General features: G+C 43.7%; 1 long non-coding RNA gene across 1 annotated transcript; it reads left to right on the plus strand.

Annotated features, from left to right (window-relative positions):
• The first annotated feature begins 202 nt into the window (after window positions 1-202).
• Window positions 203-6117, plus strand: Gm38832. Its single transcript, XR_869176.3, has 2 exons — window positions 203-1184; window positions 5644-6117. It is a non-coding gene; the product is annotated as a predicted gene, 38832 (long non-coding RNA).
• Window positions 6118-8382: the final 2265 nt, after the last annotated feature.

Here is an 8382-nt window from a genome sequence, read left to right on the forward strand (position 1 = left end):
TTATTTTATTTTTTATTTATGGTTTGGGGGGCAGCTGTAAGTGAACATGAGTTGGGGTGCTCATAGCGACCAGAAGACAGTGTTGGATTCCCTGGAGCGGGAGTCACAGATGGTTGTGCAAGGTTCAGCATTGATCCTGAAATGGAACTTCAGCCTCTGGAAGAGCAAGAAGCGCTCCTAACTTCCCCTTTCCTTGCTGAGTTGCTTTCTGTCAGGATATTTTATTACAGCAGCGGAAATGAAACCAGGACAATATTACTTCAACTATTCAAATATTGCTTCCCCAAACACCTTCTGACCCCATTCCAACACTCTCACCATCACGTTGGATTATCCCAACACATTTGGAGGAGGCACAGTCCATACCTTATATTTCACATACACATGTGCACACACACACACACACACACACACACACACACACACACACTCCAATAAGCAAAATTAAAGACCAAAAACCTACAGGAGTTTGGACTGACACGGAAGATGTTTCATTAGATAGAGTATCTTATCAGTGGCTTTTCCTTCCCCACTTCTGCCCCGGGCCAGCACATGTCACTTGTCCTCCGCTGGAGAACACTGTGTTCTGTGATCTGGGGAGGTCAGAAGGGTCAGAACCTTGGCTCGCCTGCTGAACTCCCTGCTCTGCTGACACGGTGTTATTTATCACAGCGAGGCTGACAAGGATGGCGAAAGCATCTGGCTGACTTCCTGATTCACAGACCAGCATTTCCTCCTGTGCACAGGAGCCTGCTATGTATGGTTTGTCTGGAAGGTACAGGCAGTCTAGCCATTCCTGAGCAGATCGGATGTCCCGGTGTTGTCTTTGGACAATACGACTCATTCATATATCTACTTTGTAGTTTTTAGATTTATCCCAGAGTCACTTTTAGTGGTCTCCTGACCTCATCCATCTCAGGCTGAAGCGACTTCAAACTCGGCAAAGCGTTCCCCACGTTCAGGTCTCCCTACCTCCTCTCGTGCTCCATCCCCATACTGTGCTTTGGCTCAGCTCCCCACAGCCAGGAAGGATCTTCCCTCTTCCGGGAGAGGCACGGCTTGAATGATGGGACGTTGGATGCCCACAGTCTCGTTCCTCTTTGTCAGAGTCCCAGTTTCCTACAGAGACAGAGAGCTGCCCTTTTTGTTGTCCAGTCTTGACTGCTGCTGAAAGGTGACACACTGTAAGTATTCTTTATTTCAATGAGTTAAGGGGGAAACCCACTTATTTGGATTTATTTACTTGTTGTGTCTCTGTGTGAATACAGAAATAGTTAGGTAAATTCCTTAGTGGAAAAATTAACATCCCAGTAGCTTAAAAGCTACTCCACCATGCAGTCAAAACCTTCCACCAGCATGCATTGATGGAAATGATTGTAAGCAAAGAGAGAGAGAGAAAAAATGTTTGTTTTGTTTTGTTTTGTTTTGTTTTGTTTAAATACTAGTCCTAGAAGCCACAATGCAAAGTCAGCATATCTAAGGAATCACCATCCTGCGCCTTGCAGGGCCTTCCATGTAGCATCAGCTGACTCAAGAGTCCATTTTTCCCTACTTGGCTTTGCTCTGACTGAGGTAGAATAAAGGCCCTAGGTGATCCGTCATGGAAAATGCACCCTCAAGTTTTCCAAAACTGGGAACTGAAATTGAACTGATGATGGCTTCATTTTCACACACACACTAAATCCTCCAGGTCTGGGACTGTGGCCCTGACACCGAGTGGAGGCCCCTCCCCAGGGTACCCATCTCTGTGGCTCCGGCTGACTCTCCTGACAGGCCGTTCCACTGCTAATGCCATTTTGTGCAAACAAAACACAGTTCCAGAAGGTACTCATGACTGTATCCTAGTGCCCAGTAGGGCTCTCAAAAATACGGCCCTGCTCCATTAGAATAACCACCATCAGTGCCTGCAGTCCTCTGCCAGCCAAATCCCTAGGCGGCAAAAACACCGGCTCAGACCCTTTGTACCAGAGTTTCCATCTAGAAGGGGGAACGTAATTAAGCAAAGGTAGTGTAATGAGGACGTCGGCATCAGGGTTCCTCTAGGAAAATTCCATGCTGGAGGAAAGATGGGCCACCCACAGGAACTCTGACTTTAGAGGAAAAACTACCTGCCTATGCATTGTATCCTTCCTGCATTGTCCCCCTCTATCTCTGTCTCTGTCTCTTTCTCTCTCCCTCTCCCTCTCCCTCTCTCTCTCTCTCATACACACTCACATGTAAAGCTGCAGTAAGCAGGTTTAAGGTAGATTGGGGTGTGTGTGTGTGTGTGTGTGTGTGTGTGTGTGTATGTGTGTATGTGTGTGTGTACGTGTGTGTGTGCTGGTACATGTGTGCACACTTGTGCACCTGAGATTGACATTAAGTCTCACTTGATCTCCGAGTTAATCACTTAACTCACTGAGTTAGCATCTCCCAGTTGACCCCAGAACTCACCAATACTGGTTAGTCTAGCTTTCAGGCTTGCTCTGGGCACCCCTGTCTGCCTTCCCAACGCTGGGATTGCCCATCTGGCATTTACATGGGTTCTGGGATCTGAACTCCCAGCCTCACACTCAAAGAGCAAGCACACTACCAGTTTTTTTCCCATCCCATTTCTTCTTTTAATAAAAGCTTTTGGACGCAGGGTCAGGCCTTATGGCTGGAAGCCAGCAGTAGCTTCAGACATCAAAGCTATTAACCATGGGACAAAACGCCATTTTCAGCAAGTCTGAGCCCAGGCCAGGGGGTGATCAACAGGAGGCAGGAGGCAAGAGGCTGGAACTCAGTGCAGACAGAGTGAGCTTGCTGAGGGAAGGAAGTGACACACACTGTCAACTCACAACAGGATATACTTTCTCAAAGCACAGCATGGCATGGCTCACTTTATCTTACCAAACCAAACTGACAAATGTAGGCTCAGGCATGACCTCAGCTGAAACTTTGCAGGCCAAACTGAGATCATTGTCAGGGCAAAAGGCAGTTGGACTCCCAGGGGAATACTAGTGGAAGATTCCCTTGACCCATCGTTAAAAACCAACAATGTGACTGCGGATAGAAGAAGCCATGGGGACCTGGGCGTTGAGTGTCCTGGGAAGGGGGATGCAAGAAATCTGACTTCTTGTTGGGCCACACTGAAAACCGATTGGGGCTGGCGGTCTGGGCCTCAGCATCCTTCAGGCTGCCTTCTGACTCAGGATTCTGCTAGCCATTTATCTAGATTCTTTGAAAGCCAAGAACAGGAGTTAGGAGCCTAACTTTGCATCAGCACTGGTGTGCGCGGGAGCCAGTCACAGCCCCTCTGGCAGTTTCTCCACTCAGCAGAGCCTGTTCACTGGGACTTCGCTTTTGAAAAGAAAACCAGTGACTATTACTCATGAGCCGGTACGCAGCGCCACCTAGTGTCGTGAAGCCGTGTGTACTGTTCTTAGTGCCGAGCTTCCAGCCCTGACTGACTGTTGCAGGGTTCCAGCAGCTGGAGCACACACAGAACCTTCCCGCTCCGTCTGCGCATTTCCTATCTGATGTCCTAGCTAGAGGCTCCTCTTCCCCTCTCATGCCTTTGTCCCCGATCTTTGTTTCTCTGTCATCTCTTTCTGGAAGAACATCAATTCCCATGGGTCAAACCACACACTGGGAGGAAAACAAAACAAAAAAGCCCAAACAAACAAACAAACAAAAAGCCCAGCTTCTTCAACAAATGGTACTGGTCAAACTGGCTGTCTGCACGTAGAAGAATCCACATAGATCTATATTTACAACACTGCCCAAACTCCATATGAAGCAAAGACCTCAACATAAAATCAGATACACTGAACCTGATAGAAGAAAAAGTAGAAAATAGTTTTGAACTCATTGACACAGAAGAAGACATTCTGAACTGAACACCATTAGCATAGACACTGAGAACATAATTCACAAATAGAACCTCATGAAAAGCTACTGTGTGGCAGGGGACATCATAACTCAGACAAAGTAATAGACTACAGAATGGGAAAAGATTTTTTTTTTACCAACAATAGAGTGCTAATATCTCTAAAATGTATAAAGAATGAAAAAACTGGACATCAAGAAAACAAGCAACCCAATTAAAAATGGGGTACATATATGAGCAGAAAATTCTCAAAAGAGGAAATACAAATGGCTGAGAAGTACTTTAATGTTCAGTATTGTTAGTCATCAGAGAAATGCAAATCAACTTTGAAATTTCATCTTATACCAGTCACAATGATCAAGTTCAATAAAACAAGTGACAGCAGATGCTGGTGAGGACATGGAGGGAGGGGTCAGTCCTCCACTGCTGGTGGGAGTGCACACTTGCACAGCTACTATGGAAATCAGTGTGGTGACCCTCAGGGAGATGGGGACTGATCTACCTAAGATCCAACTATACCACTCTTGGACATCTACCTAAAGGCTACTTCATGCTACCATACCATACTATTCTATACCATACTATACGGTACTATTCTATATCATACTATACGGTACTATACTATACATTACTTGCTCAACCATGTTCATTGCTGCTCTATTCATAATAACCAGAAATTGGAAACAGCCTGGATGTCCACCAATGGATGAATATATATTTTTAAATGTGATAAGTTTACATAATGGAATGCATTCAGCCATTAGAGAAATAAAGTCATGAAATTAGGAAATAAAAACATCATCCTGAATGAAGTAACCTAGACCTAGAAAGACAACTTTGGCATACGCTTGTTTATTTGTGATGTTAGCTGTTGAGTCTTTAATAAGCAGGCTACCATCCAGATAACCACAGAGGTTTGGCAGAGAGTAAGGGACTAGCAGGGAGGGAGGGAGGGATGTCCCTAGGAAGGAGAAATAAAACAGGTAAGTATAAGTGGACAGGGGAGGCAGGAACAGGAGGATAAAATGGGGACAGGAGGAAAGAAGAAGTAAGGGAAAGAATATGGGAAGAGACTGATAGCACTAAGAGCCATTTGAGGGGTCATGGGGAAACTAACACAATAGAAGTGTCCTAAATCTAAATGAAATGATCAAATAATGGGAGATGGAACCCCAACTGGACATTTCTGGTCACCAAATGAGCTTCTTGTGCTGGTAATGGGTTATATCTAATTGAGTCGTTGGCCAAAGGCATCCCATTGGAACTCCCAACCAACCCAGGCTGTTGCCAAAGCTTTTGGCTGTTGTCCTTAAACTGATAGTAAAGCCCTATTCCTGGAGACAACAACCACACAACTCACTGAACACAGAGAAGTAGAGTTGATGCCTACATACAGCCATCACCCTATAGACTACTGTTCTGGATACTTGAGGGTGCTCAGCACACTACCGAAGGAGAAAGGTAACTACCCATCAAGCTACAAAGTCCTTGAATCTACAATAATGACCTGCTTGTAAGATGTGCTAGGGCAATAGTGGCACAAAGCTTGTGGGCGTAACCAGCCAATATCTGATTTGAGTAAAGGCCCACTCCATGAGATGAACTATATCCCTGATAGTGTTCTGATGGTCAAGAACCAGAGACAAGATAGGCCAGGGACCTAGGGAAAAATCGAATACTCCTGCTCTGCTAAAGGAATGAACTAATAAAGTGTTACTCCTAACAACATTCTGCTCTAGTCATAGATCGATGTCTTAAGCTTAACACATTAACACAGAGGCTTCCTCCTGCAGTGGCTGGAAACATACTGAGACACACAGCTGGACAACGGACAGAGAGTGAGAGATCTTGGAGCACTCAGTCCTAAATGGGATGCCTGCATGAATTCCTTTCCCTCGGGACTCAAGAGAATCCTTTGAAAGAGGAGGCAGAAAAATTGTAAGATACAGACTGGGTGGCAGACACTAAGGAAACAAGGCTTTCTAAAAACAGCAGGGCCGATACACACAAGAGCTCACAGAGACTGTGGCAGCATGCACAGGGCCTCTGTGGGTCTGCACCAGATATGATCCCAGTGCTGAAAGAAGTGGACACGAGCCCTCATCTCTAATTCAGAAGCCATATCTAATTGATAACTGCTTGCAAATGAAAAAAAAAAAAACAAAACAGTTTTTTCCAACAGCGTCTCACTGGGGACACAAACCACTCTTAAAGCCTGGTCCCACATCCAACAATAGATGACCAAAATAAACTCAGTGTCATCTTTGGAGGATCTTTGTTGCCTAAGGTTTTTACAGGGCCCCTACCCCCAGTCTTACAGGTTCTTTGTGTATGTATTATGGCCTTTGGTTTTGTGCTCTTAGGGGAAGCCTGTGTGTACAAACGTGTGTCTCTGCATTTGTGTGTTTCATGCTTTTCTTTGGCTCTTTTCTTTGTTTGCTTTGCCCTATCTAGTTTTTGTTTGTTTGTTTTACTTATTTCATTTTTTAAAAGATTTATTTATTTATTATATGTAAGTACACTGTAGCTGTCCTCAGATACTCCAGAAGAGGGCATCAGATTTCATTATGGATGGTTGTGAGCCACCATGTGGTTGCTGGGATTTGAACTCGGGACCTTTGGAAGAGCAGTTGGCGCTCTTAACCACTGAGCCATCTCGCCAGCCCTACTTGTTTCGTTTTATTTTATTATCAGTCTTTAGATACCTGATGGTTTTCTAACAAGAGACTAAAAGGATATGAATTCCAATGGGAGGGGAGGTTGGGAAAATCTTGGAGGAGTTGGGGGAACACACAGAATCTGGAACTCATGGATTCAGCCATATTGACTGGCTAGCAAGCTCTGTGGATCTTCCTGCATCTACTTCCCCAGTACTGGGATTACATCTTTTTTTCTTTTTCTTTTTTTCTTTTTGAGACAGGGTGTCTAAGTTAGGTTTTCTATTTCTGTGATACAGTACTGACCAAAAACAACTCAGGGAGAAAAGAGTTTATTTCATCTTATACTTCCAAGTAACAGTCCATCACTGAGGCAAGTCTGGGCAGGAACTCAAGCAGGACAGGAACCTAGAGGCAGGAACTGAAGCAGAGGCCAAGAAGTAACACTGCTTATTAGCTTACTCACTATATTAGTCAGGGTTCTCTAGAGTAGCAGAACGTATAGAAATACATATGTAGACATATAGATGTAGTTACATACACATATATCCATATATACGTGTATGTATATATAACTGTACCTATATTTCATGTATATATGTATATGTATATAAAGGGTATTTATTGGAATGACTTATAGGTTGTGGTCCAGATATTCCAACAATGGCTGGCTATAAATGGAGTCTAAGAATCCAGTAATTTTTCAGTCCACAAGGCTCGATGTCTCATCTGGTCTTCAGTATACACTGGAATCCCAGAGAAGTAGACTCTGATGCCAGTGAAGAAATGGATGTGCTAGGAAGGAGACACTAGAGCAAAAGATCAAAGGCTTCCTTCTTCCATGTCCTCACATAGGCTTCCAGCAGAAGGTGTGGCCCAGATTAGAGGTGGGTTTTCTCAGGTCAGCTGATCTGGATAAAAGGTGTGTCCTCGTAGATCTGGATTAGAAGTGGGTCTTCCTGCTTCAAATTAAGTAAAAATCCCTCTCAGGTGTGCCCTCCATTTTGGGGTTTTAGTTAATTCCAGATGTAGTCAAGTTGACAACCAAAAACAGCCATCACAAGTTCACCCCTTGTCAATTTGACATACAACTACATTGCCTTATTACAGGTTCATTTTCCAAATGAAAACAATAACCAGGTCACAATAATGCCCCAACTTAATATAAACTATCCCATATACAACTGCAAATGCATTATATATTTAACAGTTAGATCATAATTGTGCCTAACATGATATAACTATTCTTGTATAAACTGCAAAGGCATTATAAATTAGAATAGGTCAAAATGCCCTTGAGGGAGATTCTTTTAGTATCTCAAGTTTAAATATGACAGCTATTGATATTACATCATATTACATCATCATATGATAGAGAAAGTAAGGGAAAAATCTGAATATCTGTGCACATTCTTAACAAATACAACTGAAATACTTATGTTAAATATAACCCTTGTTTCTATAACTGGTCATATGGCTTTAGCTGGTATTTATAACTACTTTCTTCTACTACCCATTCTGTATTTCCTCCACCCTCTGTAAGCACCTCAGCAGGTCTTGCCTCTTTTCCTGGAGGAGTGACCCATAAATTCATTCCTGATGGGTCTGTGTCCTTTGTCACCCTGCCTGGATTAGGTTGTTGTAGTTTCCCGTTAACTTTAATCTTAGGACATGGTAGCATCAAGACATGCTTTATAGGATCTCTTGCACTTCAGATATAAACTTTCTCACCTCCGTTGTTGCCCTGTTAATAAGGTTGAAGTCTATCTTCTGAGCTCAGCGCAATATGGAGGACTCCCTTCATTGGCAGTCCACTTCTCTGACCTTGTCTGACCTTGTCTGAGAAGTTCAACCCCACACACATCTTTACCTGTA

This window comes from Mus musculus, chromosome 6, assembly GCF_000001635.26.
Source record: "Mus musculus strain C57BL/6J chromosome 6, GRCm38.p6 C57BL/6J".
Lineage (NCBI taxonomy): Eukaryota > Metazoa > Chordata > Mammalia > Rodentia > Muridae > Mus > Mus musculus.